This window comes from Somniosus microcephalus, chromosome 17 (assembly GCF_052327205.1).
Source record: "Somniosus microcephalus isolate GS21.2 chromosome 17, FLI_Smic_1.0, whole genome shotgun sequence".
In the NCBI taxonomy this organism is placed as follows: domain Eukaryota; kingdom Metazoa; phylum Chordata; class Chondrichthyes; order Squaliformes; family Somniosidae; genus Somniosus; species Somniosus microcephalus.
Window position 1 is genome coordinate 18,654,018 of NC_141003.1, and position 17,032 is coordinate 18,671,049.

The following is a 17,032-nucleotide window of genomic DNA, read 5'->3' on the forward strand; positions in this document are numbered from 1 at the left end:
TTCTGATAATGGACCGCAATTTGTGTCCGAAGAATTCAGGAAGTTCTTAAAAAACAATGGGGTTAAGCACTACACGTCCGCCCCATACCATCCCGCCACCAATGGATTTGCTGAAAGGTTTGTCCAGACCTTCAAGAAGGCCATAAAAGCCATGGGTAATGAAGACATAAATCTACAGCATAAGGTAGATAACTTCTTGTTTGCGTACAGGAATGCAACACATGTGGTTACTAACCAAACTCCCGCCATGATGTTTTTCAATAGAGGACTAAGATGCCGGCTGGATTTGATCAAGCCAAACATCAGAAGGGACATAGAGAACCGTCAATTTCAAGGCATGAATGAAAGGCCAACTAGAACCTTCCAGATAGGTCAACAAGTTTTGGCCCGGGACTACCGTACCGAGAAATGGCAGCCTGGAACTATTTGCACACGACTAGGACCGCTGATGTATACCGTGGACATTGGAGAAAGCATAATAAGGTGCCATGCTGACCAGATCATAGAGTCATCCGAAAAGGGACAACCTACACCACAACTCTATACGCCTAATGATGAAGCAGAGATACCCATAGTATCTACCTCCGATCCGGTGATACTGGAACCAGATGAACCCGACACTGGCATTCAAGCCCAATCGACCTTGCCAAAAGAACCTACTACACCACCGAAAACTACTACACCACCGAGGCGTTATCCGGACCGAGTCAGGAAGCCTCCAGAGAGACTGACTTATAATTGATTAACTGCAGCAAATGTGTAGATTATTGTTCTTGTAAACATGTTAATTAATGATTACTTAAAATGTTATGTACTAATTATCTAAAAGGGGAGGAATTGTAGTGTATGTACCTTTAAGAGCCCCTGTGTACTGTAATACCGGTAGTGACCACTCGGGTATATAAGCCTGTATAGCGTCTTGTATCTTTTAGTTCACCTCCAGACTTTGTTCAGTAAACACCTGTTAAACCAACTCCTGCATTCCGTGTCTCCATTAACACACGGACACAACAAAACCTTTTGGTTGGAATCTGGAACTCACTGCCTGAAAGGGTGGTAGAGGCAGGAAACCTCACAACATTCAAGAAGCATTTAGTTGAGCACTTGAAATGCCATAGCATACAAGGCTATGGACCAAGTGCTTGAAAATGGGATTAGAATAGATAGGGCTTGATGGCCGGCGCGGACACGATGGGCCGAATGGTCTCTTTCTGTGCTGTATGACTCTATGACTCTCTGACTCTATCATGAAGGTATATATTGTATTATATTGAATCATCAACAACATAAATAGTAATGACATACCTGCCTGAAAAGTCAAAAGAAAGAAAGACTTGCATTTGTATAGTACCTTTCACGACCACCAGGCATCCCAAAGTGCTCCCATAAACAGCAATGTAATAATGCCCAGATAATCTGTTTTAGATGTTGATTGAGGGGTTAATATTGGCTAGGACACCGGGGATAACTCCACTGCTCTTCTTCAAAATAGTGCCATAGGAACTTTCACGTCCACCTGAGAGAGCAGACGGGGCCTCGGTTTAATGTCTCATCCGAAAGACGACACATCTGACAGTGCAGCACTCCCTCAGTGCTGCACTGGAGCGTCAGCTTAGCTTTCTGTGATCAAATCTCTGGAGCGGGACTTGAACCCATAACTTTCTAACTCTGAGACAAGTGTGCTAGCAACTGAGCCACAGCTAACAAGTCAGGCGTCAGATATCTCGGGGGGTTGTGGGGTTGGAGGAGATTACAGAGATAGGGAGGGGCAAGGCCATGGAAGGATTTGAAAACAAGGATGAGAATTCTGAAATCGAGGTGTTGCTTAACTGTGAGCCAATGTAGGTCCGCGAGCACAGGTGTGATGGGTGAACGGGACTTGGTGCGAGTTAGGACACAGGCAGCCGGGTTTTGGTTGACCTCAATTTACGTTGGGTAGAACGTGGGAGGCCAGCCAGGAGTGTGTTGGAATAGTTAAGTCTAGAGGTGACAAAGGCATGGATGAGGGTTTCAGCATCAGATGAGCTGAGGCAAGGGCGGAGAAAGGCGATGTTACGGAGGTGGAAGTAGGTGGTCTTTGTTATGCTGCGAATATGTGGCCGGATGCTCATTTCAGGGTCAAATATGATACCAAGGTTGCGAACAATGTGGTTCAGCCTCAGACAGATGCTAGGGAGAGGGATAGAGTCAATGGTTAGGGAACGGAGTTTGTGGCGGGGACCAAAAACAATGGCTTCGGTCTTCCCAATATTTAATTAGTGAAAATTTCTAGACCAGCAGTCTGATAATTTAGAGACCATGGAGTGGTCGAGAGACGCGGTGGTGAGGTAGAGCTGGGTGTCTTCAGCGTACATGTGGAAACTGATGCTTTGTTTTTGGATGATGTCACCAAGGGGCAGCATGTACATGAGAAATACATGAGATGAGGGGACCAAAGATAAATCCTTGGGGGTCACCAGAGGTAACGCTGCAGGAGTGGGAAGAGAAGCCATTGCAGGTGATTCTCTGGCTATGATTAGATAGAAAAGAATGGAACCAGATGAGCGCAGTCCCACCCAGCTGGACGACGGTGGAGCGACGTTGGAGAAGGATGGAGTGGTCAACTGTGTCAAAGGCTGCAGACAGGTCGAGAAGGATGAGGAGGGATAGTTTACCTTTGTCACAGTCACAAAGGATGTCATTTGTGACTTTGATGAGAGCCATTTTGGTACTGTCGCAGGGATGGAAACCTGATTGGAGGGATTCAAACATGGAGTTGCGGGAAAGATGGGCATGGATTTGGGAGGTGACAACAGGTTCAAGGACTTTGGAGAGGAAAGGGAGGTTGGAGATGGGGTGGTAGTTTGCAAGGACGGAGGGGTCAAGGGGTGTTTCTTGAGGAGAGGAGTGATGACGGCAGATTTGACAGAGTACATGAGGAGAGAGAACCGTTAAGAATGTCAACTAACAGTTCTCTGCAGCTGCGAAAGAGAGTCCCAAAGGCTGTGTTGCCTGCCCAGTGCCAGGGTTAAGGATATCTCCTCACGGCTGGAGAAGAACTTGGAGTGGGAGGATGAGGATCCAGTTGTCGTGGTCCATGTAGGAACCAATGACATAGGTAGAACTAAGAATGAGGTTCTGCTGAGGGAGTTTGAGGAGCTAGGGTCTAAATTAATAAGCAGAACCTCAAGGGTAATAATCTCTGGATTACTACCTGAGCCATGCGTAAATTGGCATAGGGTCAAGCAGATCAGAGAGTTCAATGCGTGGCTCAAAGAGTGGTGTGGGAAAAAGGGGTTTCAATTCATGGGGCACTGGCACCGGTACTGGGGAAAGAGAGAGCTGTTCCATCGGGACGGGCTCCACTTAAACTGGGCTGGGACCAGCGTCCTGGCAAATCAAATAACTAGGGCTGTAGATAGGGCTTTAAACTAAAAAAGGGGGCGAGAGGTCAGGTGAGGTGAAATTTAGAAATCTAAAGAAAAAGGTCAAGGCAATAGAGCAGTGTAGCGATTTGGGTAAAAATAAAAGTGTGACAGGAAGGGACAGAGAGTTTAATGGTAGCAGTGGAGCAGAGAATAAGGTCAAAGCAGGAAAAAATGGTGAAAAAAATAAATTAAAGGCTCTATCTGAATGCATGAAGCATTCGTAACAAGATAAATGAACCAGTGGCACAAATATAAATAAATGGGTTTGATCTAATAGCCATTAGAGACATGGTTGCAAGGTGGCCAAGGTTGGGAACTAAATGTTCCAGGGTACTTGAGGTTTCGAAAAGACAGGCAGAATGGAAAAGGAGGCGGAATAGCCCTGATAATAAAGGATGACATAAGGACAGTAAAGAGAAAGGATCACGGCTCGGACGATCAGGAAGTAGAATCAGTATGGGTGGAGATAAGGAATAACAAGGGGCAGAAAACACTGGTGGGATGTGGTAAACCACTGTAGTTCACTGTGTTCACTGTTGTTGTTGTTGTCGTTCACTCTTGTTTCACTGTTGTGCCTGACTATGCCTCAGCTGACTCCGCCCCTGGGCTACCGAGTATAAGAGCGGCCGCATGGCAGCTCCTGGCATTCGGTCGTCCACTAGAGGCATAGTCCTGATCTGTCTGAAGTGCAATTCAGTAGTTAATAAAAGCCTGTTGTTCTGAACTCTGCCCAGCCTTTTATTAGAATTGATAGCGCATCAATTTTATTAACTACTGAAAAAAAAAAAGAAAACGATGCTGCAGATTCTTAAGATCAAGTGCCTGGAACTCGACCCGCAAGAACCGGACTCGACTGCTAAGTTCTCGCACTGGCTGCACTGTTTTGAGTCCTTTCTGACTGCATCCGGCGAGACCGTCGCCGCCGATGCCGACAAGCTCAGGGTGCTGAACTCTAAAGTAAACCACCGAGCTTTTGCCCTTATCCGGGACGCTACGAGCTACCAGGGGGCTATCGACATCTTGAAGGAGCAATACGCACGCCCGGTCAACTATGTTTACGCAAGACATCTCCTGGGGTCTCGCAAACAACAGCCCGGGGAACCCACAGAAGCATACATACGGGCGCTGAAGGAACTCGGCCGAGCCTGCGAATGCAAGCAAGTAACAGCCACGGAACATACGGAGGAGCTCATCCGGGACGCCCTCGTGGCGGGCCTCAGGTCCACTCACACACGGCAGCGACTGCTGGAAAGTAGCGAGCTCGACCTGAAGAAGGCGATTTCACTCACCCTCTCGTTGGACGTAGCCCACCGGAACATGGAGGCCTACTCCCCGGACCGCGCGGCCGCCTCATGGATGCCGCAGCCGCCGCCACCTTGGGACGCGGCGCCGCCACGGGCCCTGGCCTCAACTGCTGCAGCGATGTCCCGCCCGAGCCAGAAATGTTATTTCTGTGGCCAAACCAAACACCCCAGGGCGCGCTGCCCGGCGAAAAACGCGGTCTGCTCTGCCTGCGGTAAGAAGGGACACTACGCTGGCGTCTGCAGAAGTCAGAAGACCCCTACCTCCAGCAGCGCCGCGTGCGATTCGTGGGAGCGGCCATCTTGCCTCCCTCCAGCCTCGTGGGGATCGGGATCGTCATGGGCGCCGCCATTTTGTCCTTCCTCTCCGACGCCGCCATCTTGTCCGCCATTCTGCCAACGGGCCCCCGACTCACCCACCGCCGCCTCACCGGGGTTCTACAGCGACGCTACCGACTCCACAGCGGCCTCCATCACGCTGGATCAATCCAGACCCCATCAGCTAGCCAGGTCCACGATGGACATCCAGGTAAATGGCCGCGCCACAACTTGCCTTTTTGATTCCGGGAGCACGGAGAGCTTCATACACCCTGATACAGTACGGCGCTATTCCCTCTCGGTCCGGCCAACGCGCCATCGGATCTCCATGGCCTCGAATTCCCACTCAGCAGACGTCGGCGGCTACTGCGTAGTGACCCTCTCGGTGAAGGGCTCCGTATATAAAAATGTAAAGCTATTCGTCCTGCCACATCTCTGCGCTGCCGTTCTACTGGGGTTGGACTTTCATTGTCACTTTAAGAGTGTCACCTTGACATACGGTGGACCTCTTCCCCCACTCACTGTCTGCAACCAGCAGTTTTTAAATTGCCCGCCGCGCCCCACCTGTAGTCTCTCCACCCTCAAAATCACACCCCCCCCCCTGTTCGCCAACCTCACCCGCGACTGCAAGCCTATCGCCACAAAGAGCAGGCGATACAGCACCGGGGACAGATCCTTCATAAGATCTGAGGTGACGCGGCTCCTGAAAGAGGGGATTATTGAGGATAGTACCAGCCCCTGGCGAGCCCAGGTGGTAGTCGTTAAGACTGGCAACAAGCAGCGCCTAGTCATCGACTACAGCCAGACTATCAACAAGTACACCCAGTTGGACGCATACCCCCTCCCCCGCATAGCCGACATGGTTAATAAGATAGCGCAATACCGCGTTTTCTCGACCATTGACCTCAAGGCAGCATACCACCAAATCCCTATCCGCCCTGAGGACTGCCAGTACACAGCTTTCGAGGCAAACGGCCGCCTTTTTCACTTCCTCAGGGTTCCTTTTGGCGTCACCAACGGTGTCTCCGTCTTCCAGAGGGAGATGGACCGGATGGTCGACGAGAATGCGTTACAGGCCACGTTTCCCTACCTGGACAACGTGACCATCTGCGGCCATGACCTGCAGGACCATGACGCCAATCTTGATAAGTTCCTCCGCACGGCCCAACTCCTAAACCTCACGTACAACAAGGAAAAGTGCATATTCCGCACAGCCTGCCTCGCTATCCTTGGTTGCGTGGTGAAACACGGAGTCATCAGTCCTGACCCTGACCGGATGCGCCCGTTGATGGAACTTCCCCTGCCCCACTGTCTCAAGGCCCTCAAAAGGTGCCTGGGCTTCTTTTCCTATTACGCCCAGTGGGTCCCTCATTATGCGGACAAAGCCCGTCCACTTATCAAGTCCACTTCCTTCCCCCTGACGGCGGAGGCCCGCTTAGCCTTTCACCGTATAAAAGATGACATTGCCAAGGCCACCATGCACTCGGTAGATGAGTCCATCCCCTTCCAGGTGGAGAGCGATGCATCCGACTTTGCCCTGGCCGCTACCCTTAACCAGGCGGGAAGACCCGTGGCCTTCTTTTCACGAACCCTCCAGGGCTCCGAACTCAGACACTCCTCTGTGGAAAAAGAGGCCCAGGCCATTGTGGAGGCGGTGCGCCACTGGCGGCACTACCTGGCTGGAAAACGATTTACCCTGCTTACTGACCAGCGTTCAGTTGCTTTCATGTTCAACAACAAGCAGAGGGGTAAAATCAAAAATGACAAGATTTTGAGGTGGAGAATCGAACTTTCCACCTACAATTACGACATCGTGTACCGGCCAGGGAAACTCAACGAACCCTCAGACGCTCTATCGCGAGGCACATGCGCCACCGCGCAGATCGATAGACTACGGGGCCTCCACAACGACCTCTGCCACCCGGGGGTCACCAGGTTCTTCCATTTCATTAAGGGCCGCAACCTGCCTTACTCCATCGAGGAGGTCAGGACCATGACCAGGAGCTGCCCAGTCTGTGCAGAGTGCAAGCCGCGCTTCTATAGGCCTGACAGAGCAAACCTGATCAAGGCCACCCGCCCTTTTGAGCGCCTGAGTATCGATTTTAAAGGGCCCCTCCCCTCCTCTGACCGCAATGTGTACTTCCTCAACATAGTTGATGAGTACTCCCGTTTCCCTTTTGCCATCCCCTGCCCGGACATGACCACCGCTACGGTCATTAAATGCCTGCACAACCTCTTTGCTCTGTTCGGTTTTCCCAGCTATATTCATAGCGACCGGGGCTCGTCCTTCATGAGCGACGAACTCCGTCAGTACCTGCTCATGAGAGGTATTGCCTCAAGCCGGACCACCAGCTACAACCCCCGGGGGAACGGACAGGTTGAAAGAGAGAACGCGACGGTCTGGAAGGCGGCCCTCCTAGCCTTAAAATCTAGGGGCCTTCCGACCTCCCGTTGGCAGGATGTCCTACCCGATGCGCTCCACTCCATCCGGTCACTGCTGTGTACAGCCACCAACGCAACCCCCCATGAGCGAATGTTTGTTTTTCCCCGGAGGTCCACATCCGGTAACTCACTACCACACTGGCTGACGTCCCCAGGGCCCGTCCTGCTGAGGAAGCAAGTAAGGTCCCACAAAACGGCTCCCCTGGTAGAGAAGGTTCACCTCCTCCATGCCAACCCCCAGTACGCCTACGTGGCATACCCAGACGGGCGGGAGGATACAGTCTCCATTAGAGATCTGGCACCCTCGGGGTCCACTGACCCGCCACCATTGCCCCCCACCACGACCCCCTCCGACACGGCCCAAAATTCAGTAGACCCAATTCTCACCCCTGTCCATTCCACCCCAGTAGACGGCATGCCGTGCCCCCAGGACCAGCCGGAGCCCACTCGCCCACCCAACACCAAAGGGGATGATACGCCGGTGCTGGACCCCGCTCAAGACGCGTCGTGGGAAGCTGTACCATCGCAACCATCGCCACGAAGATCTCGACGGCAAACGAGGCCGCCCGACAGACTCGCCTACTCGAACTTTTGATACACTTCACCCCGCCGGACTTAATTTTAAACGAGGGGTGAATGTGGTAAACCACTGTAGTTCACTGTGTTCACTGTTGTTGTTGTTGTTGTTGTCGTTCACTCTTGTTTCACTGTTGTGCCTGACTATGCCTCAGCTGACTCCGCCCCTGGGCTACCGAGTATAAGAGCGGCCGCATGGCAGCTCCTGGCATTCGGTCGTCCACTAGAGGCATAGTCCTGATCTGTCTGAAGTGCAATTCAGTAGTTAATAAAAGCCTGTTGTTCTGAACTCTGCCCAGCCTTTTATTAGAATTGATAGCGCATCATGGGATTAGTATATAGGCCCCCTAACAGCAGTTATAACATTGGACAGAATATTAATCAAGAAATAGTAGAAGCTTGCAACAAAGGTAATGCAATAATCGTGGGGGACTTTAATCTTCATATAGACTGGACAAATCAAATTGGCAAAGGTAGTCTGGAGGATGAGTTCATGTAATGCATTCGGGACAGTTTTCTAGAACAATATGTCATGGAACCAACCAGGGAACAGGCTATTTTAGATCTTGTATTGTGTAATGAGAAAGGGTTAATTAGCAATCTCATAGTAAAAAATCATCTGGGGCAGAGTGATCATAATATGATAAAATTTCACATTAAGTTTGAGAGAGTCTTGCCTAAGTCCGAAGCTAGAGTCTTAAACTTAAATAAAGCCAATTACATAGGTATGAGGGGCAAGTTTGGAAAAATAGATTAAAAAGTATGGTGGTAGATAAGCAGTGGCTAGCATTTAAAGAAATATTTCATAATTCTCAACAAAATAAATTCCATTGAGAAACAAAAACTCCACCGGAAAAGTGATCCAACTGTGGCTTACTAAAGAAGTTAAGGATAGCATTAGATTGAAAGAAGAAGCGTATAATGTTACAAAGAATAGTAGTAAGCCTGAGGATTGGTAAAGTTTCAGAAACCAGCAAAGGATGACCAAAAAATTGATAAAAATGGAAAAAATAGAATATGAGAGAAAACCAGCAAGAAATATAAAAGCAGATTGTAAGAACTTCTACAAGTATGTAAAAAGAGAGTAGCAAAAGTAGACATTGGTCCCTTAGAGGCTGAGACAGGAGAAATTATTATGGGGAATAAGGAAATGGCAGAAATGTTAAACAAATATTTTGTACCTGTGTTCACAATACAAGACACAAAAAGCATACCAAAAATGGTGGGGAACCAAGGGTCTAATGAGGGTGAGGAACTTAACGTAATTATTATAAGTAGAGAAAAAGTACTAGAGAAACTAATGGGACTAAAAACCGACAAGTCCCCTGGACCTGACGGCCTACATCCTAGGGTTTAAAAAAAAAAGAGGTGGCTAAAGAGATAGTGGATGCATTGGTTTTGATCTTCCAAAATTCTCTCGATTCTAGAACGGTCCCAGTGGATTGGAAGGTCACAAATGTAACACTGCTATTCAAGAAATGAGGGAGAGAGAAAACAGGGAAATACAGGCCAGTTAGCCTGACATCAGTCATTGGGAAAATGCTGGAATCATTGTTAAGGAAGTGGTATCAGGGCACTTCGAAAATCATAACATGATTAGGCAGAGTCAACATGGTTTTATGAAAGGGAATCATGTTTGACAAATTTATTAGAGTTTATCGAGGATGTAACTAGCAGGGTAGATAAAGGGGAACCAGTGGATGTAGTATATTTGGATTTCCAAAAGGCATTCGATAAGGTGCCACATAAAAGGTTATTACAGAAGATAAAGGCTCATGGGGTTGGGGGTAATATAAATTACATGGATAGAGGATTGGTTAACGGACAGAAAACAGAGAGTAGGGATAAACAGATCTTTTTCAGGTTGGCAGGCTGTAACTAGTGGGGTGCCGCAAGGATCAATGTTGGGGCCTCAGCTATTTACAATCTATATTAATGACCTAGATGAAAGGACCAAATGTAATGTATCCAAGTTTATTGATGATACAAAGCTAGGTGGGACAGTAAACTGTGAGGAGAACACAAAGGGCTCCATTTTAATCACCCTGAGGAGGCGGGTCAGCAGTGAAAATCGGAAAAAATGGCTTCAGACTGCCAACCCGCCTCCACCCCGCCCCCACGTGATTTTCGTGAGTGTCGGGTCAGCCGCTCCCAAACTGACCCGACGGGAACCAGTGGGACAGGTAGTTAAGGCAGCTGAGAGCCTGTTAACTGCCTTGCTAATCCTATTTAGATAGTGGTTTCCCATTTTCGTGCTTCTGGCTCCTGTTTCCCGTCTTGTCAGAAACAGGCCAGCTGCAAGGAGACGAGTTTCTCAAGGACATGATTTGTAGTCATTGGTGCAGCTCTTTAAAAGCGCTCCTGTGACATGGCTGACATTCAAATGCAACAACTTTGTTGTTGGAGGCTTGGGATAAGATTTTGCAAATCTACTGACTTTGTGACTGTTCAAGCTGACACCCATTTGCAGTGTTACCTGATTGGAATAATTTCAGGCCACTTAGAGTGTGTGCTTGCAAGCTCCTTGTCTCAACTGAAATCTATAGCAATGGGATGGGAACCACTTACATCCTCTTATCCTGGTCATCAGATTCAGAGGAAGAGCAGCCGCGGCTGCACCACAACCAGCCACAACAGCAGCACCAGCACCAGGAGCGCCAACCTCCTCCTCACCCACCTGATGCTGCACTGGACACAGGGCATCAGCCCCTGACAACATTGCTGGCCGGGAGGCCAGCGATGGCATCACCATGGCCAGATTTTCTTCACTTGATGCTGTAAACCCTGTCTGCCACATGATGCTCCAGGTTGACACCATCCTACACCAGCACCGTGAAGCATCCCTTTAATGTCCAAGCCATTCCATGCACACACATCACTATAGTGGGGAGCCGGGGGGGAGGGAAGGGGGGGGCAGAGTTATGACTGAGCAATCACTGGAACTCAGTAAGACACTTCTCAATGTGCGCTCAGATCTGTCCAATAAGGGGCAGTGTTGGAAAAAGAGATTTCACTGTATGACAACACATTACCAGAAACTTCACATGGACATTGGCTAAACCTCTCAAGTGCCTACCCTTGTGTGTTGTTAGTTGGTATGCTTGCAGTAGGATGAGGGTGAGTGTGAGAGGTGGCTAGTGAGATGGGGAAGTGATAAAGTAGATAGAGAGGGTTGGGTGGAGGTTCAAGGTAAGTTGGTGTCCTGGGGAGGCCTCTTCTGCCTTTGGAAGGGAAGAGAACCTCTGTGTGTGCTGTGACTCCCTCCATAAGCATATGGAGGGAGTCTTTGGAGAGCCTGGGTGAAAGTGTTCACCTTTGTGCTGTGATTGTCAGTGTTTGCAACACCTCAATGCTGTCAAACACTGACAGATCAACAGTCAAAATAAAATTGTGCATGGTCCCTTTAAGGAAACCAGCAGATGACGCATCATCAAATGACATCATCAGGCCCACTTCCTGTTAATTGGCCGGTAAGCAGGGCGGGCTTAACAAGGCCAATCAAGGGATAATCACGTCTGCAGAGCGGAGGCAGCTGGGGAGGGACCGGAACCCAGAAACCAGCTGACCCGCGCCCACCCCGCCTCCAGAATTATATTCGTGGCCATTGAGTCTGCAAAGGGATATAGATAGACTAAATGAGTGGGCAGTAAGGTGGCAGGTGGAGTATAATGTAGGGAAATGTGAGATTATTCACTTTGGTAGGAAGAATAGAAAAACAGAATATTTTTTAAATGGTGAGAAACTTTCAAATGTTAATGTTCAGAGAGATTTGGGTGTCCTTGTGCAAGAAACACAGAAAGCTAGCATGCAGGTACAGCAAACAATAAGGAAGGCAAATGGCATGCTGGCCTTTATTGTAAGGGAGTTGGAGTATAAGAGTAAGGAAGTCTTGCTACAATTGTACAGGGCCTTGGTGAGACCACACCTGGAGTACTGTGCACAGTTTTGGTCTCTGTATCTAAGGAAGGATCTACTTGCCTTGGAGGCGGTGCAACAAAGGTTCACTAGATTGATTCCTGGGATGAGAGGGCTGTCCTATGATGACAGATTGGGCCTATACTCTCTGGAGTTTAGAAGAATGAGAAGTGATCTCATTGAAACATATAAGATTCTGAAGGGGATTGACAGGGTAGATGCTGAGAGGTTGCTTCCCCTGGCTGAAGTGTCTAGAACTAGGGGACATAGTCTCAGGATAAGGGGGTCGGCCATTTAAGACCAAGATGAGGAGGAATTTCTTCACTCGGAGGGTTGTGAATCTTTGGAATTCTCTTCCCCAGAAGATTGTGAATGCTGAGTCTTTGAGCCTATTCAAGGCTGAGATAGATAGATTTTTGCACTCTAGGGGATTCAAGGGATATGGAGATTGGGCGGGAAAGTGGAGTTGAGGTCGATGATCAGCCATGATCTGATTGAATGGTGGAGCAGGCTCCTGCTCCTATTTCTTATGTTCTTATCTTAACATGGGAGCCTGAAAAGGAAGTTGGGTGTGTTGTGTCCGTGTATAATAAGACACAGACTGCAGGAGAATGGTACAACAGGTGTTTACTCAACGTGGCTCGCACTGGGAACTGATCTGTACAGATTACTACTCAGTGCTATAGACAGGTGTGGTCACTGCTGGTACTGCAGTATACATGAGCTGTAAAAGATAGTTCCCCCCTTAAAGGTATATACATTACAGGGTGGTCAGCAGTTTGGTGGGAATGGGGTTGAGGGAGCAGGAAGTGGGTCTCATGGACAAGATGAGCATGGAGAGGTCATGAGGCAGAGATCGGAGAGAAACTGGAGAAAGATGTGAGTTCAGGTTGAGGGCAGGGGGGATCCTTAGACAAAGTTTGGCCCGGTGGGTTAGGTGAAGGAAGGGAAGTGGAAGAGGCAGCTGAATGGATGGTCTCAATCTTGGAGACAAAGAAGTTTATGAGCTCCTCACACCTGTTGTCGGAGGTGAGGGTGGAGGAGACAGGGAAGAGGGGTTTTAGAAGACGTTTAGCAGTAGAGAATAGGAGCCGGGGCTTATCTTTGCATTCCAGAATGATTCTGGAATAGTGAGCAATTTTGGCAGACGGGAACAGGACCCGATAATGCTTTATGTGGTCCAGCCAGATCTGGCGGTGAATGGCTAAACCAGTTGTCCACCATACCTGTTCAAGTCTGCGTCCCTTGGATTTAAGGGAGTGAAGATGAGGGCCAGACCAGGGGTAACGGCCAGGGGAGGCGAGATTAATTGTTTTAATAGGGACTAGGGCATCGAAGGTGGTGGTGAGGGTGTGGTTGCGCAGATCGATAGCTGCAAAAATGTTGTGGTGAATGGAGGGCCAAAGTGCAGTTGTAAGAGAGTTGGAGAGAGTTTTTTCCAGAGGTGGACACAGAAGGAAGTAGGGTTTCAGGGTGGGATGTGGGTGGAGAGCGATACGAGGAAATGGTCAGAGATGGCCTTACCTGCGATTAACACGATGGGAATAGCGAGGCCACGAGAGATGGCATGGTCGAGGGGGTGGCCAGGAACATGGGTTGGGGACTTTAACTCAGAGGAGAGAGAGCATGATGAATTGAGATGGAGGTTGATATCACCGAGGGTGAGAAGTCGCTCAGTGTAGAGGCTGTGGGAGGAAAGCAGTGAAGACCTACAATTCTAATTATATTATATAATGCGATCTATTTAAAGCTGACACCCTCTGATAAATAAACACAAAAGAAAGCAAGGAACACAATTAAAACAGAAAATGCTGGAAACACTCAGCAGGTCAGGCAGCATTTGTGGAGAGAGAAACAGAGGTAACTTTTCAGGTTGATAACGAGGTCACACCTTGTTATCAAATGTCCCTTTCTAAAATTCTAAAGGGGTGTATAATAAAATAAAGACTAGAAATACAGAAAATATACTACGAGTAAATTATCAAAAATAAAAAGGAAGATTGGAAGGACCATGAGAGGATATAAAAAAAGAAACTAAAGAAAATAAAGTGTCATAATAAAGGACATCAACAGTGAGAGTTTGTCAAAGAAGGCAAAATCTTGTAATTGAGAATGAAAGTAAATAGGCATTTGTATCTGTATTTACAGAGGAGAATGAAGGAGAGAATCTAGGAACATAAGCATCAGCCGCAGAGTAAGATGGCTGTGGGTTCAAGCCCCACTTCAGGATTTCACCACAAAATCTAGTCTGACATTTCAGTGCAGTACTGAGGGAGTGCCGTATTGTTGGAGGCGCCGCCTTTTGGATATGATGTTAAACTGAGGCCTTGTTTGCCCTCAAGTTAACATAAAGGTTTCTATTTAAATAAGAGCCAGCGGTGTTCATTGATTGATACAGCACAGAAGGAGGCCTTGCGACCCATCGCACTTCACAGAATCACAGAATCACAGAAACCCCACAGTGCAGATAGAGGCCATTATCGGCCCATCGAGCCTGTACCGACACATATCCCACCCTATCCCCGTAACCCCACGTGTTTAATCCCTCTAACACTAAGGGTCAATTTATCATAGCCAATCATCCTAACCCGCACATCTTTGGACTGTGGGAGGAAACCGGAGCACCCGGAGGAAACCCACGCAGACACAGGGAGAATGTGCAAACTCCACACAGACAGTCGCCCGAGGCCCCACAGGCCGGCAATTTGTTCCTTTTCAGGTATATATCCAAGGAGTTCTCCTGGTACAATAGCAAAATACTGCGGATGCTGGAAATCTGAAATAACAACAGAAAATGCTGGAAACACTCAGCAGGTCAGGCAGCACCCGTGGAGAGAGAAACAGAGTTAATGTTTCAGGTCTGGGACCCTTCATAATATCTGTTACATCTCCAGCTTTTTCCAGTTCTGATGAAGGGTCCCAGTCCTGAAACGTTAACTCTGTCTCTCTCTCCACGGATGCTGCCTGGCCTGCTGAGTGTTTCCAGCATTTTCTGCTGTTATTTCAGAGTTCTCCTGGTGCCCTGGCCTACATTTAACCCTCAACCAGCACCACTAGATTAACTGGTCATTCATCTCATTTAGTGTTTTATGGGACCTTGCTGTGCTTCAACTGGCTGCTTACAAAAAACAAAAGTGACTACACTTCAAAGGTAACTCATTGGCTGCAAAGAGCTTTGGGGTGTTCTGAGGAGGTGAAAGGTGCTATATAAATGCAAGTCTTTTCTTTGTGGGAAGACATTCTGGATCAATTAATAGTTAAATAAAAAGAGGAACAGTTAGAGATCTGAAAGAAATAATGGAAAAGATAAAAATACTGGATGTATGTAGCAGTTCTGGAAACATCCCAAAGGGAAAGAACAGATTCTAAACAGGATGGCCTACACTCTGGAATACCGAGGGAGGCTGGTGACGAAGTGGTGGAGTCAGGAACCATAATGTTCTTTGGAAACAGGGATTGCACCAAAAAGACTGGAAAGGGTGGAATGTTACACCTCTGTTCAAAAAAACCCTTAGGGTACAAAATGGCCCACAATTTGCTGCCAAAATAATAGGGCAGATTTAATGGTGCTCGCCATTATTAATGTGTAAATCGTCCAGCAACGTGTGGCGAGGAAGAGATACCTCATGAATTGTAAATCGCCACAAGTTGATGGATGTTTTGCGCCCCTCCGCCGAAAACAGCAGCTCGCCCTCAACCTACCCGTGAGTTTCATGAACTTGCTGCCTTTGTGCATTGATTAAAATTAAACTCGCCATAGAAAGTTAGAGTTGCTGCTTAACAGCATAAGCACCTTTTTAATGCCACTCAACCTCTCTGGCTCAGAAAGCGAACAATTTAAACGGTGGGGTCTCATTCCTTCAGGTAGTACATTGATGTTAGAGATTTTTAAAATTTTAATTTAATTTTTTTTTACTTTTCCTTTCTGTCGCTTTTTTCTCTCTCTCTTAATCCAATCTTTCTTTCTCTTTTTCTCTTTCTCCACCTGATTTGACTCTAATCCTTCCTCCTCTTCCATGGCTCCTCTGTTTCTTTCTCAATCCGTAAATCTCATTGGTTTGCTGTTGGTCCCGTTGTTCACCAAGGTCTCAGATGCCCCATTGCTCATTATCAGCTCACATTCCAGCAACTTACAGGGCTAAAAATTGTCGAGTTGAAGGGTGAGGGAAAAAGTCTAACTAACGGGGTGATGTCCCATTCCAGAAAATTCTGAGCTAATGGCCCAGAAATTCCGATCGCAGGCCTCCCACGGGCGGAGGGCTGCGATCTGGAAAAATCTGCGCTTCGACCGGAGGGCTCCCGGGAGGCGCAGAGTTCCGTTCCTGGGCCTCTTCAAACTGCCGGTGCACAGGGCCCACGTATCCCAGAGGCGCAGGCGGTTCGCAGCGTCCCTGGGATCACGTGGGCCATGGAGAGCCAATCAGAGAAGGGAATCTCCATTCATACATTTGACAGGAAGACCTGTGAAATGTATGAATAGAGATCACCCCCAAAACATAGTAAAACTTTAAATATATATTTTTTTAAATCACATTTTTAAAATTACTTTAAATTACAATAAATTAAGTACTTTAAACAAAAATTTTATTTTTTGAAAAAAATAATTAAAGTTTTTAACGGGGCTAAAAATAAACTTACCTTTCTTTAAAGTATTTTTAAATGATAAATCAGTGGAAAATTTTTAAAACTTTTTTTCAACTCTTATCCTGGTAAAAGTAGACCTTGCGCGTGCTTTTACCAGGCGCAAGAATTGTAAGTGTTTTCTGTGGGCGGAGGGTCTCCAAAAAACGGAACTCTCCACCTGCATAGACCCTTCTCCCGGGCAGGCGGAGGATCTGTCAAGAGCTTTCTTGACAGATCGGAAATGCCGGTTTCCAGCGCATGCGCAGTGCATGCCTGAAACCGGCATTTCCGATGTCCCTACGGGTGAGTACAGCGCGTACCCACCCGTAGGGATCAGAATTTCTGCACCATTATGTTTCAGCAGCTTAGGTTAGGTTGATGTGAGGGTTAGGTTGATTGGCCATGATAAAAAATTGACCCTTAAGTGTTAGGGGGGATTAAATACGTGGG